The sequence below is a fragment of the Falco peregrinus genome, chromosome 1 (genome assembly GCF_023634155.1).
Source record: "Falco peregrinus isolate bFalPer1 chromosome 1, bFalPer1.pri, whole genome shotgun sequence".
Lineage (NCBI taxonomy): Eukaryota > Metazoa > Chordata > Aves > Falconiformes > Falconidae > Falco > Falco peregrinus.
Genome location: NC_073721.1, coordinates 22,169,119 through 22,184,144, shown reverse-complemented (window position 1 = coordinate 22,184,144; position 15,026 = coordinate 22,169,119). Strand labels below are relative to the sequence as shown.

Below are 15,026 nucleotides of genomic sequence, written 5' to 3'. Positions count from 1 at the left end.
AATACTGGCAAGTAAATGCAGCTGCATTGGGTCTGGCTGAGCCCCACAGCAGCCCCCATAGTGCTGTGGTTTGTACTGGTAGCTAGAAAAGTGGTGACACACACCAGCGTTCTGGCTACTGCTGAGCAGCGCTCGCACAGCATCAAGGCTGTCTCTCCAACATTCCCCATCCTCACCACTAGGCTGGGGGTGGGCAAGACCTTGGGAGCGGGGGACATGGCCAGGACAGCTGACCCAAAGTGACCAAAGAGATATTCCATACCATATGACATCTGCTTAGATATAAAAGCTAAGAGAGAGGAGGAGGAAGTGGGGGCATTTGTTATTTACATTTGTCTTCCGGAGCAACCACTGCGCATACTGAGCCCTGCTTCTCAGGAAGTGGCTGAACATTGCCTGCTGATGGGAAGTAGAGAATAACATCTTTTGTTTTCCTTTGCTTCCACACATGTTTCATTAAACTATTGCTTCCTTAAACTACCTTTACCTTGACCCACAAGCTTTTTTGACAGCTTATTTTCACCCCTCACCCCATTCTTTGGAGGAGGGGAGTGATAGAACAGCTTGGTGGGCACCTGGTTCCAGCCAAGGTAAATCCACTACATCAGCTTATTTAAAAGTTCTCGACAGCTTCACAGAAGATCAAGTGTTGCAAAACCCAGCACTAGCAAAAAAATCCCAAGTCTACCACCAGAAAATAAGTAGCCTCACAGGTTCTGTTACTAACTACTACACATATATAAAGGGCAACTTAATAATTGCCATAGGGGCAATTTGTTTCATCATCCAGGCTGCTGATGAAGTTATTGAACAATAACAGCTCCCAAATCAATCCCCGGGGTACTTTACTCTTAACCAGCTGCTAGCTGGACATCTGGCCCATCATTACTACCCTCCAAGACTGGCAGCTCAGGCAACTTTAAGCATATTTGGCCATCTGTTCTTCAAGCCCATACCACAGCTTCCAAACAAGAATGCTGTGATAGATCCTGTCAAAAGCTTTTCTAAACACCAAGGTAGTTTGTGTCCATTGCTCTCCCCTGAACCATACAATCAGCCATTTCATTGGAGAAAGCAATCCAGCTGGTCAAGCACAATTTGCTCTCAACAAATGCATCCTTGATTATCCCCCTGCTCTTAAAATATTTGGAAATGGAATCCAACAGGACGTGCTTTTCTACAGACCAATGTGAGGCTGAGCAATCAAACAGACTGTCTAGGCTTGTTACTCCACTACTGGCTGCCCCACCTTCCCAAGAACGTGGAGGTCTACGCTCACATGAACCATATTACTCGAATGGGCAGGCAGCTTTTAAACACATCCAGTTCTTATTTTGTTAACACAGCTAACTCTGTGCTGCATGGAAAGTAACAGGAAACCATGGCTCAGAAAGTTATCAATAGAATATGTTGAACTTCACATTTTTGTATATACAGTTAGTGGCTTATGGATTATGTAGTTTCAACCCCAAGTACAAAACTAGTTGCTTGTGAAGCAGTGTCACTGCTGACTTCCTGCTCATTCCTTGACCCAATTTCTGTTCTGCTGTACATAGAGAAGCCAACCTACCATATTAGTATGGGCTCCAATTTTTATCTTAGTAACAGCATATACCACTGGAAATGCACATTTACTACGTTCGAAATGATGGCATAGACCACTAGGACATCAGACTTCTGAGGGAACTTCTGTGTGGATTTGACTGGATGCTTCTCTTCAGTTAGCTTTCTAGTCTTGCAAGAAACTCTCAAAGTTCAGGGATCTGTGGGAAAAAGACTTGCGTGTGTTTGGGTTGCATATTTGCATTGCTTTCATGCTCCTGTTTTTCCTCTGGCATGAAGGAATCAGAGTTTCTAAGACCAGCCCACATATATCACACCCTGTATCATGGGATGAGAACATGGACTACAGTTCAGCTTTAACAAAGACAAGTGCTGGCAGAACAGGGTTTCATGAGCCATCTATTAGAAGCCTGTCACCCATTTGGCTTTGGGCTGCCCTGAAGATGCACATCTAGAAGTATGTTTTGCAGCTGATAAGCCATTTTGATTAATGTTATCTAAGGACATTTACATAGTGGATAACATGTAACATTTGCTGTCTTCACAGAAAAAAGAAAGCATTTGCATTCCAACATCTGAGTGTAGACCAGACAGCTAGAATATTAACATATTATTTACACATTGAAGTTTATGTGCCTGTTCCTTGCAGAGTTGTTTGATAAATCTAGGTGCTTTACTAGTAACAATGCAAGCAGCTCTCACGTCATTCTTGGAAAATGAGCTATTCACATGCATGGAGATTAATTTCTACATAATTACATACAGGGGACAGATGCCAAGGACTTAGAAGGATATTGCTGTGCATAAGCCAACAAAGATGAGCAGCTCTTGAGGGAATTTGATGATGCAAAAGATGCACCATTAATGACCCATTTAACTGAAAGTACCTCAACATGAAAGACTTATGTCAAGGACTGCAGGAGACATGTCACTCAGTGATTCATGTGAGTGCTCCATGCAGTATAGACCTCTGTTGGAATAAACCCACTTGTACTCTGCTCATTAACCCAGCTCCAGCTTGTCCAAAGACTCAGCTGCTTCCAGTAAAGATGAGTTTGGCAAGACTTGGGCCTGTGGTTTGGGGTTCTTTTTCATCTCCATAGAAAAAAGAGGGGAGGGATTTTTTCCTTCTCATTACAAATATCCAGTTCGGTTCCTTTTTCTTAGCTCTCCCTAAAAATCATATTGATTTGGGGTAGAAAGGGACTTCCATTCAGATACTGAGTCATTTAATCAGGTGAGACATATAAGTTGGCAGTATCTATTGCCCAACTAAAACTAGAGTTATATAGTCTTAAGAAGAGGCGTTTGCTATCATCTCCTTCAGTGTCTGCTTGGACCTGAAATAGTACACCCAAAAGCTTAATTTTGCTGTGGTTATAAAAATCTGGGCTGGCCAGTTTGATTTCTAATAGAGGCCATGTGGTGGACATGCTTCAGAGTAGTGTTCTGTATTTATGGGGGAGCAGGTGGGTGGGTGTGCACGGGGGAAGAGGAAAAATTACAATAAAACAAAATCACACAGATAAAAACATAATTCAAGATCTATGGCAACAATGGAGCACAGCTCACCTTTTCAGCTATAGTTACTTTCCTCACCCACTGTTTCTTTAGATGTAATCAACTCTAGACTGATCCCTGGTCCTGCAGGTAGCATCTGTGGCTTGCAGCAGGCTGAAGACAGAAAGATTTGTGCTGACACTGGTCCTCAAATAAAATACCTGGCATAAGGAAAAAAACTAGTTTAGTATAAAAATACATCAGTTTGTAAAGTTGCTGCAACAAATGCTGAAGTAATTAAATTTATTTTGCTCCAAGCTTCCTCTATGTGGCAAAGTGTACAGTTTGTCATTAATACTTCTGCCTTTCCTATTCAGTCCACTTAAGAAATAGCACAGCATACTTTTACTGTATTTCTTGCTTCCCCATTCCTCAAAGCAAGAGAATTTGTAACTCCTCTGTGCTTGACTCAGACGACAAAAGTGACAGGGTTAAGCATTAGAGTTTGGGTTGGATCCTTTTCAGTAGGAAGTGACTTAATAATTGATTGCTTCTTAAAAAAATAGAGAGAAAGGGAAGGTTTTGATGGTTTCTATTCTTCCTCTGATTGGTATTTAAGATCTCAGAAGTCCAGAGAACTTGAAGTTTTCTACAGTTCAGGATCACATGTCAGATTAGGCAGCTCTGCTCTAGTCCTGACCTTGCTTAGCCAGCTCCCAGAGGATTTTTGCTGCCTGTAAAACACCTCCTCCTAGCCCAACTACTCCACTTTTCAACATAGGCCACAGGATCAAAGTATGAGGAACAAATGGAACAACTTCATTACGACTTCAAGGTAAACCTAATTTGCAGTAAAGCTGCAAAAAGCAATGAAAAGCTGTACGGTTGGTTTCTGCACCAGACACAGCTCAGGAAATGCAAGGATATTCTGTCACACGTGCATGACTGCACAGAGCAATACGGGCTGAGATGAGCTGTGAAGCAGTACAGCACCTTTCTACCAAACCTTGTGTATTATATTCTGCAATAAAAAAGCTCTCATTACAACAAAATCTTTCTGACAAAGATTTGTGAACAACATCTGTATTGCACAGCACTTGGTCTGTGAAGAATTTGCGTGTGTGTGGGGGGTGTGTGTGTGTGTGTGTGCACACTCTTTATACCTACCCAGTATTTTACTGACAAAGTACTTCAGAGAAAACATGTATTCAGAATGAGATACTTTTACTAACTGGCCTGTTACGGGTTTTGATACATTTTCAGAGTCCCCAGGACATATTACTCTGCATCAGGCACACATACACAGAACACAACTGTAGTCCTTTGCATGGAAAAAATCACCCTGTTTGGCTGCTTTACTGGGAGGGTTTTGTTTTCAGGTAACATCTAAGCACCATTAACAATGAACATTTGTAATGTACTTCGCAGGACATAACATTTCAGCAAAAGCTCTGGTCTGTAAAGGTCCACTTTCATTGCCTAGCTTTCAGGGGATTTTTCAGCACCTTGTTCTTGTGGTTTCCTACAGGACATGAGGCCAAAATCCATATGAATTCAATTACCTGGAAAAAAACGCAACACACAACACTATAGTTCCAGCAGTGCGTTGGTTATGTCAATGTTATTATGAAAGGGAAATATGGAACTAAACACACCACACACCACTTATGACCATGTCTCTGCAAGGGAGTATTGACCAAGGTTCAATACATGTCACGGGCAGCAAATTGAAGGTCATTCCTGTCAACAGTTAAGTCACGTCAGAACGCAGCATGTTGAATGGCAAATGTGTTTCAGTGAGAAAAACCTCAAAAAGAAATCTGTTCAACTTTCTAATCTGTTCAACAGCACAGTAAACATTAAGAGAACAGTCAAGCACATATCCAATCGATGTTGTATTATGTCCTACTGTTTGCAGTACTGTTCTGAGTCAATAGTGTATTTGTTCTGTTAACAAGTAATGTGCTAATTGTGCGCTGGTTTAGTGTCCCAGGCATGCTGGCAGACAGGGCACTGGAACAGTGCAACTGGTAGCTTTTAGAGCACTTCTTTTTAGATGCTTAAAACATAGAAGAAAAAGAACAAAATGCTGTCATATATGTAACATTTAGAACAATGCTGGTTTACTACAGCAGGACTGGATTTCTGTTCCGAGTGTTTGTGATACTTCGGCTTATCAACATGCTGACACATTAAGGACAAAAAACCCATGAAGAAACAGCCCTGAAACACAGGAAAACATATAAGATTTTATTAACTAAGAAAACCTATCAATCAAATCGCTTATGTGTGTGTATATCTTTGTATCATGACATATACTACTAACTGGGTTATTTTACCCATATAGCTCTTGTTCATTGTTGACTCACCTTTTCCACCCCTTCCACATTTATGTTGCATTTAAGATTGTGTTATTACAGTGGGAAATCTAGTGTTTGATCATATCTCTGCACAAAGGGATGTTGTCACAATTTGTGATTATTTGAAAATGGAATGAATTTTTGCCAAAATGATTAAAATATGAAAAGTATTTTAAAAAGCTTATTCTGTTGAATCTAGGACTGCAAACTACACAGTGAAGGAAGTGAGGTCACTCCATGCTCCATATATATTCCACACATTAAAACCAAAAATCAAACGTAACCCTAAGTTAACTTCCTCAGGTGCCTTAGGCTTTTTCCATTGTAGATCTCACTTGGCATTCTCTCAAAATTATCCTCAGCTTCCAGTCTACAGTGGTGGTGTGCTGGCTGCCTGAAAAACAATTTCAGCACCTTCTTCCACCCCCAGCAGCAGAAAAATGAAGAAATTTATTTTGCTGCAGAAAGTAACAAAGCATGTGTATTTCACGAGCCCCCTCTACTGTCTTTTTCTGGAAATACACTATGGTTAAAATGGAGCTTTTGCAGAAACATTGCCAGATCCTGTAAACTTATTCCTCTTTCACTAGTCTTTTAAAGAAATGGGCTTTACAGGAAAAAAAAAAAATTCAAAAGCAAACTGAAATTATTTTCAATGCCTGGCTCTATACTGGGAGAGAAAGAATTCCAGACCAACCCCTTAGTACCACTGCTGTTACATCAAGTGTGAGTCCATACTTAAAAGCAGGTTTACCAAAAAGGTTCACCAAAACCAGCAAACTAGCATAAAAGAGAAGTCGGCTCCCTCACAGGACGAGCTACCAAACTGCCGTGTAACTTTGCATGCATTTTGTCTCATTTAACCGTCCTGGAAATTTAAATGGAATGATAAAGACCGAGCTTGTCTGTTTCTTGGTTGGCATAGTGACTATATCCAGCTTTTTGCATGCAAACAACCGCTGGTGTTTTCCAGCCATCATTTCCCAGGTCTCTTATAGTTTATGAACTAGAATAAGCATTCTCAAAAATAACCTAAACCAAACTAAGCTGGGATGATAGGATACCTGCCCCAAAACTAAACCCACTTTTGAAGGGAAGCTGATCTTCACCCAGCAGCTATCTAAAATACTTGAAAGCAGTAGGACTGCTAGCCACTATTCTTGAGGAGTCAAATATGAACCTGAACTGTACAAATCACTGTTGGGTAGGTCCTAGATAGGTCTATGCATTTTGTCTTTCCTGCATCCTAGGAAAGAGATACAGAAGTGGAAGGTTCTCTACTGCCTGTTAAGAGAAGCTCATCCTAGAGTAAGTTTTACACATCAGCAGTTTGATCCTGAATTCCTATTACCTTCCTTGTCTCTTAACACATTTCTCCTTGGCCTTTACAACTCACCTTGTGGGCTTATGCAATTCAATGACACACTTAGCCTGCCCTAACTTCTCATGTAGCCATTAATCTTCTCTTCCTGGGGGAAGGAGGAGCCTGTTTGAGCAAACCAGCATGAGAAGGTGTGAAACTTCAAGCTCTGGATGTACTCAGGACAGAAAGCTTTACCCACTAGTCTTCACAGATATGCTAGCTTTGCGTCCAGACTCCAAAACTAGTCTTAGCATGTGTGAATTTGGATATAAACCTCAACACAGTCCAAATCACAGTCAGTATCACACTGTTTCGGATGATAATTTTATTCTATTCTTTCTGCATAAATTTTTCTCAGGCTTTATATTTACTAGGTTGCTTTAAGCCTACCAACCACCTCAGTTTTACTGAAGATGTCAAAATTCCACAAACAGAAATGTGTATTAACAAGTGCTAGTGCAAGAAAGGCAAAGGATAGTATTTTCACAAGCAGAAACAACCAAAGGTCTAGAAAAGCATCATTCCTCCATATTAGAAAGTGCTTATGCGCATTTTACAGAGGTGGTACCTAAGAACATTCCCAACTCCACACCAAGAAATTTAACAGTTGCATTCAAATCACCATCAATCAAATTCTCACTGCAGAATTAAATTTTTCTTAAAAGCTAATATACTGCTTAGGTTATCCTGGTATCCAGGTCTAACTAAATAAAATCCCCAAGATTTCCAAAATACAGTATACAATTACAGTAGAATGCAGCAGCCATTGCTTGCAATAATTTGCATAATGTTGTAGGTTAACTGACTTTTGCAAGGCATGTCCTCTTGGAGCCCTGTCTTTTCTGACCTTGCTAATTCCAGTTTAAATTCCTTGGATCCGCTGCTGAATTTGAGTGCTGCTGCACTTGACTTTTGGCCCCAAAGCACACTCTCCAGGTTTCTACTTTGCAATGCGAATTTTCTGTTCGTTTTTGAGAGTCAGAAGTTATCAGCATACCAGCTTGCCTACACAACAAAAAGATGTCGTGACACTCACAATATTTAGGCTGTAATAAAGAAATCAGAGCTCACAGTAAGCATTTCTAGTGATGTCACCAAAGAAGGCCATGTGGGATACATCATACTAGTACCTCTTTTGTAGAGGGATATTATGCATAACAAGCAATTCCACACAAAGGATGTGCTTTTACCTAGTACACTGTGAGTCCATAGAATAACAGCACTTAGTTTGCTGCTTTATATTGCACTCAATACATGCAGTAACAGGGAACCCTTGAAATACTTTTCACAGAGAGCTGAAACATCTGAAAACATGGCCTTTCCTACCCTTTTGGCTTTGTATAGAATTGAAATTTCACGACCCCCCGTTTTAGTTTCACCACATTGTCCCAGTACAAAATGGTGCAACACACAGCCTTTTTGACCTTTCAGTACAGCTTTTAAAACCCGCAACTTTCTATACATCAGCCACAAGCCAGAAATTACTCTCAGCTCTAACAGTATATGGCAAAGCAAACCTCATGGTTTTATGTCCAATAACAGAAGCACAATGCAAGGTATGGTTACTTAAATGTAAGTCTCTTACTAAAGTACATTCAGTTGATGTATAGGCTTTCTGCTACTTTTTGGGTGTTGAACTGCAGTATAGAAAGGGTGTCTGATCTTGCATCCTGAGCTCTGTCCATGCCAGATTTATAACTTGTAGATTCAGCATTGCAGTGGAGCCTGATCTGAACTCAGCAGTGATACCAATAACACGCAGAGAGTTGTCAACCAATAATCTGCACACTTTTACGTCTATTAATGTAATTTTGAAAACATATCAAGACCTCTACTTGCAACCTGTATCTGGAATATTGTCTAAATCTGAGTGAAACCAAACATAACACTTTTACAATAGTCAGCAAAGTCCAGAAGAACTTGCACTTAAATTGAGCTTCAGAACAAAAGCACCACCAAAAAACCAATTTGCTACTTTCTTACACACAGGTTCCTTCATTACATGCCCTTGTACATCAGCATCCAACCACCCCCACACATCAATACTACCATCCTCTAATGCAACTTTTCCCCCTACATCTTCAAATAAGGAGATGAAATTGCAGCACCAGCTCCAGAAACAAAACTCCATGCTATCTGAACTTCATGACAGAGGTGAATCAAAATCAACAGTATTTCTGGCTGCCAACAGCTCTCACTCTAAAGTCTTCCCCACAGAAGTTCGTGACTCCCTGATAGCATCCGGATGCAGCCTAGGTGCCCCACAGTTACGTCTAAAGCTTTATGGCCAACACTTACATTTTGAACATCACAGGAAATAAACCTGCAGACTGCTGAGGAACAGCAGCATATGTTCCCAAACCTCCATGCAAACAGCAGCATAGTGGACAAATTGTTGGCACTGTTAGACAAAGATAGACCTAATTTTTATTTGTTTCATGCATAATAGTGCAGACTGAGAACTGATGCTCACTGGGACCAAGAAATGCCAAAAATCTGTATTTATATGGGGACCTATACAATATTAAGACATACTGGGTAGGACAATCAACAAAGTAAGTTTTACTCTGTCATCTTTCAGGTGAACTGTTCCCTCCATTTCCCCACAAATCCAAACGTTTCCATACTTTCCTCTGTCAACATCTGTCTGTCCACAAAGCTGAAATTGCAGGAGCACGCATAGAGATTTTTCAGCCAATACATGCATCCCCTGCCATACAAGCAATCTGGAAATTGCAAATGTCACCGAAATCTCGGAATGAAGACGTATCGACACCAATGTGATGCAGATAAGCAGACACTTCTTTATTGACAGCCGGGTGCGTGAGTGAGTCCTCTCACGATCAACGCACACGAAGTTTCAAAATCATACACCATATATAGAACTTATTAATACATATTCATTAAGTATTCATGCATAATCATAGTATTCTCCAGAAATCATTAACATACTCTCCTCCCATATCCGATTCTGCGCAGTAAAGGTTAGAAAGGTCCAGAAATGGGTCTGGAGTATGATTTGGGTAGGTGGTATATAAGTCGGTGGTTGCAATCTCCCCCTGCCGGAATTACCTTTTACTAAAGTTCACAGTTTCTTGGCAGGTAACTACCAGTTGTTCCAGTCGACTCTCCCCAGTTGCCATTAATTCTATATTCTGACATTTCAATACACTTTCTACATACAGAAGACTAGTCAAATACAAAGAAATCTGTAAAATCCCAAATTTGTTACCTAAGTTTTAAACAATGATTCTAGCCCATTCTTCTGGCCTTGGTACAGGACTGTACAAAGGATTTCACAGCAGCTTTTACTGTGCAACTACAAGTTTCATTAAAATATATTTCTTATCCCTCTATATTTCTATTAAAATGATTTAATAAAATCTAATAAAGTCAATTAATTCTAACTTATTAGCAGATCTGTAACACGAAGGCATCCAAAAGTTTGGCAACTGGAATCGAAATAATCTGTTCTTTGATAACCGCACTGACCAGCACTGAAGGTGCACGGAATACAGCTCCAAGAGTGAACAGCATGCCACTTACCTAAGCAACCAACAGCATGTAACTGACTCTTTTGCAAGCAAATTTCCATAACTCCTCCCATAAACCAAGCCTTTCCAGTGGCAGGCTGAACCTGTTACCTTACTTAAAGCACATGACCAGCCTCAGGATTAGTATTCTAACTTTGGGAACATGACCCATCTGTTCAGAGGTAGAAGCCTCTGCAGATAATGTGAATTTTACAAATTCATTCACTTCTGAGTAAGCAGAACAGAGGCAAAAGCAACCGGAGCTGCAGGTTTAACGTGTTAGGAGCTCTGCAGACTCCTGTCCAGCCAGACACAAGCTTTAAGAGCACGATGCCGGTTACTATTTCAACACTTTATCATTCCAGCTGCACAGACCGCCTCTCTGGGGGAAGAACAGCGTGCACTGCTGCGTTAGCTTGTCAAGAAGCGATGGAAGGGGCCGTCGAGGTGTCGCCACGTCTCTGAAGACAGGTTACGACCAGAGAAACACAAGGCTTCACACGCTGCCCCCACAGCGGCCTCAGCGGGCGGCGCTTCCCCCGCAGGCCGCCCCTGACCCGGGCCGCCCCCCGGCACGGCCCCTCTCGCGGGCTGCGGCTGCCCTGCCGCGCGCTGGGCCCAACGGTCGCCCGCCGTTTCCCGCCAGCCACGCGCGCCTCGCCCTCATTCCCTCCACGGCCCGGCCCGGCCCCCTCTGGGCGCCGCGTCTCGCCACACTTGGGCTGCCACAAAGGCAGGAGGTGGCGCCAAGCCCGGCTCCTACGGCAGCTTTTGATGCCCGAGGACTCACGAGGAACGCGGTGAGAGGGGAGCAAAGGTTTCCCGCCCAAACACTGGTGGTGCCGGCTCTGTGCTGCAGCTGGGTGCTCCATTTTGGGACCGAACTGCGGCAAAAGCACCTGAGAGGTGCGTGGCTTTCTTGTAAGGCTAAAGTGATGCTAAAGCTGTCAGGCAGCTGGCTGCGAAACCCAGCACTTTGTGAGGGAAACGCATGCGTGGAGGGGGGCAAGGAGTGGTATTTGGTATTTTCATTCTCAAAACATGCCATCTCTGGCACTGAAACAGCCCCCAAAAGCACGTCCTTCAGAGAAAAAGGCATGAGGAAAAGCTGCCAATACCCATTCAGTTACTCAACAGCCGTGCTTTTGCCCAGCAGCTTCTTGGAAAATTAGAGGTGAGGTAAAGCAAAAGAGAGGAACAGGGACAACATAATGGGAAAGAAGCAGAAATAACTTTTTTAAAAAATATTAAAAACATTTTTCTCTTCAAGCCAAGCAGTCCTTCATGATCCCCCACTGGCTGTACCTCAGTGTAAACCATTTTCACCTGCTCTGTTTCACCAGAAACTAATTAAATCTCTGCAGAGAGGGGTGGGGGAGGTTTGCTGAAGCCTCCAGTCTGTTTTCCAAACACTTTTCTACTACCCACCTTTGCATGGCTATGGTTTTATCCTGTGCAAATTGTTCCTCTTTGGTCTTTGCTAGTGCTTACAGACCTAAATTTTCCCTCTCTACTTTAACTTTCACTCTGCCTTTGTAACAGATTTATTCTAGTTCCTTGGCATGACATGGAAACAAGCTATCTATCACTCATGCCAGTTCAACACCTTTTGGGGCACTCTGATGCTGGCTGTTCTGCAAAATCTTAATTAGACCTGCTTTCACTAAATCTGGCACAAAGTGCACTCATTTTGGACAGACTAAATTTATTGAATAACAGTCCTGCAATCTACTTGGCTCTCACTAAACCCTTTCTTCCCCATCACTGAAATCATTGTCTTTTATAAATGATCAATTCCATCTAAGCGATTTTGCATAGAGGTTTTCAGAGAAAAAAAATACTGATTTCAGTAAGTTCACCGGGGAAATGATTGAGTGACTATGGGAAGAAAAAGCAATTCTGGCTTGACTGTGTTAGTTCCTTCAAAATGTGTTTCAGTGCTAATTTACTAGTTGGTTTGTATAATTTATCCCTGTCATTCCATTTTTAAAATGGTATTAAGTATAACAGAATCCCTCAATTTATTATAGGATTACTGCAATTTCAAAATAATCAAATCATTCATTATATAAATTAGCACTAAAACCTAGAACATCCAGAGAAACAACCACCTACGAAATAGTTAGTCCATTGAATGTCTTTGATGATTCCATATAAAATTACTTCAAATTCCTCCTCATCCATTCCTTGCAAAGGAAACCAACATGCTGCTGACCTGCACATCTGATAATAAAAGATTAATTTAGGAGAGTTATCCTAAAACAAGTTATTAAAAAAGGTCAAACACTGTCTTGCACCAGATACGCAAGAACACAATGAATAAAACCGAACCCATGGTTTAATGCCACAACAGAGGCCCTAGAAAGGGGAATAAACGTTTAACTTCTCCCTCATACTGAAGTTCTAGGATGATTTCCAAATTGTAACAGCTGCCTTGCTATACCTTATATTATCTGGAGTTAACTCTTTTAAATTACTTTTTCAGTGATTCACATCAGTACCTTTGTGATCAAGCCACATAGAGGGTGTGTTATTGCCAGGTAAATAGGCATAAAGTGGCATTTAGCCCAGGATTAAAGAACGTTATTGTTTCTTAAAGCTGTGAATTTAATTCTAACTGTAGGAAGGAGAAACTACCTCTCTGGGAACCTGTAAGGACTCTCAAGAGGCCTAAAGCATTGCGCTTGATCAAGGGCTGATCACATTTACAACACTGATAAGGAGCTGCAGTTATCAGCGAGTAGTTGCCACATTTTGTCTAAGATCAAGACTTATTCTGGCTTTTGTGAAGGTACTGTGAAAAGGATGCCATTTTACGAATGAGTAAGCCTGACACCATTTTCCCAACAGGACAAACAGCGTCATGCGAGAATGTGCTGCACCACCACACACTTTGAGGTTGGGCGTTTTACACAATTCACAGCCCAGAGGTGTAGCTGACTACAGTTAACAGTGAGGCAGGTTCTTCTGAGCAAACCTTGATAATAAGTTTCCTACAGAGCCCTGCTGCCAAGTCAGATCCTGCTGTTTATCTCCAGTGCAATCTGACCTGTGGGTTAGTATGACTGACTGAAAGCCTCTCCTGACCTGTCCTGGGATTCCTGTACAGAGGGTTTCTTCTTTACTCCTTATCCACAGTGAAGCTATAAGAGAAAGGTTATCTTCTCCTTTATGCATTGCCTAGTTAGGATCCTCGGTTTGGTCTCCAGATCTGGCTTCTCCAGATGTATGCTGTTCTGAAAACAGGACCAAACAATTTAGTGTCTGTATTTCTAACTCTGTATATTTTCTATATATTTTTTATCATTAATGTACACATTAATAACTATATTTACAGTGCAGTGCAATTAGACTGAATAATGTATACATTCATGGTAAAAAGTATAAAGAGCCTCCATATTTGACAGAAAATATTTGTTTTAGTGCTGCCAACCCTCATGATTTTCTTGGGCCTAGAGTTAATGAGGTAAATAACAATGGTGTTAGATTTTTCACTCTTTATTATAAAACAAAAAGTAAACATCAGCCTTGTGAGTAGAGACCGAAAAAAACCCCCAACAAATCATGCCAGTATCACTGCAACCTCGAAGCATCCCAAACAGGCTGTTAACAGCCTATCATCTACAGTTACTGGGGTTGGCAATGCTTTTCATTTTGAGTGTCTACATTAATATCTAAAGGAGCTTTAGAGGAACTCTGTCCAACTCACCTCTGAGATTTGAAGGGCAGAACAGACTGTGGCTCACCAAGGCTGGCTGCCGCAGGACTACACTCACCATCAGTGTCTGACTCCTGTTTGAACTGTAGTGTTCGCTTTCTTAAATGGTCTAGTTTTGATTTAATACCACATGATATGCTCTTTCCTGTGGCTTTAATTAAGTGCTGCAAATGATTTCACAGCCCTACTATGGAAAGTTAATTTTATTGATTACATTTCTGACCTCATCACAGAATAGATGTCCTATTTGCTTCACAATAATTATTTTTCACAAAATGCCCTTGACTGGTGTTAATTACATTGTTGTAAATCTTCCACTGATTGCATCTGGCCATCTCTTTCCAATATCCAGCCTCAGACTCACTAGTAAGCCAACCAGCCTATACTAGCCTGTTCGCCTTTTCAAATACTAACTTTTCTTTACTCTTCCCAAACTTGTGCAGCATGATAAAATTTAACAGAAATCAGTTCTAGTGATTTAAATTTCCTTTAAATTTGCAGGCAACTTTATAACCCTAGGAGATACAGTTTAAATCTGTCACTTCTTTGGAATATTTTCTCTAAAGAATACCAATATCTTCCTCCCAAAAATCTATTTATGGATAAAATTTTGCATATGGAAAACAAATGGATAATTTTAAAGTATATAAAGATGCTATGTAAACAGGGAAAGCTAAAAAATATCTAGCCAGACTAGGTACAGCCAAGAGGTAAGAACAGGTCAGATTGTATGGTAAACATTTACATGGTAAACATAACTCTGTTTGTATAGCTCCCAGTTCTATATATGACTTTTTGAATCCCCACATTAAGTGTAAGAAATGCTCTTAAGTAAGAAAATACAGCGTAATATATTGGCAGCAGAGAGTTCATGTGGAAGATTTGGGGCTGGTCTATAATTCCTTCAAGTCAATAGCAAAAGTTCCACTGAATAAACATTGAAACATTGTCATGATCTTGGGAAAAAAAAAAAAAAAAAAAGGCAAGAT

General features: G+C 41.0%; 1 long non-coding RNA gene across 1 annotated transcript in view; it reads right to left on the bottom strand.

Annotated features, from left to right (window-relative positions):
* LOC114011509 (uncharacterized) overlaps window positions 1-14,132 on the bottom strand; it is a 43,696-nt gene extending 29,564 nt beyond the window's left edge. Inside the window, exons 1-2 of the long non-coding RNA XR_008749834.1 lie at window positions 14,029-14,132; window positions 3,136-3,284 (exon numbers count right to left, since the gene is read on the bottom strand). This is a non-coding gene — a long non-coding RNA (uncharacterized LOC114011509). The remainder of the gene's footprint in view (window positions 1-3,135; window positions 3,285-14,028) is intronic.
* Between the last annotated feature and the right edge of the window lie 894 nt (window positions 14,133-15,026).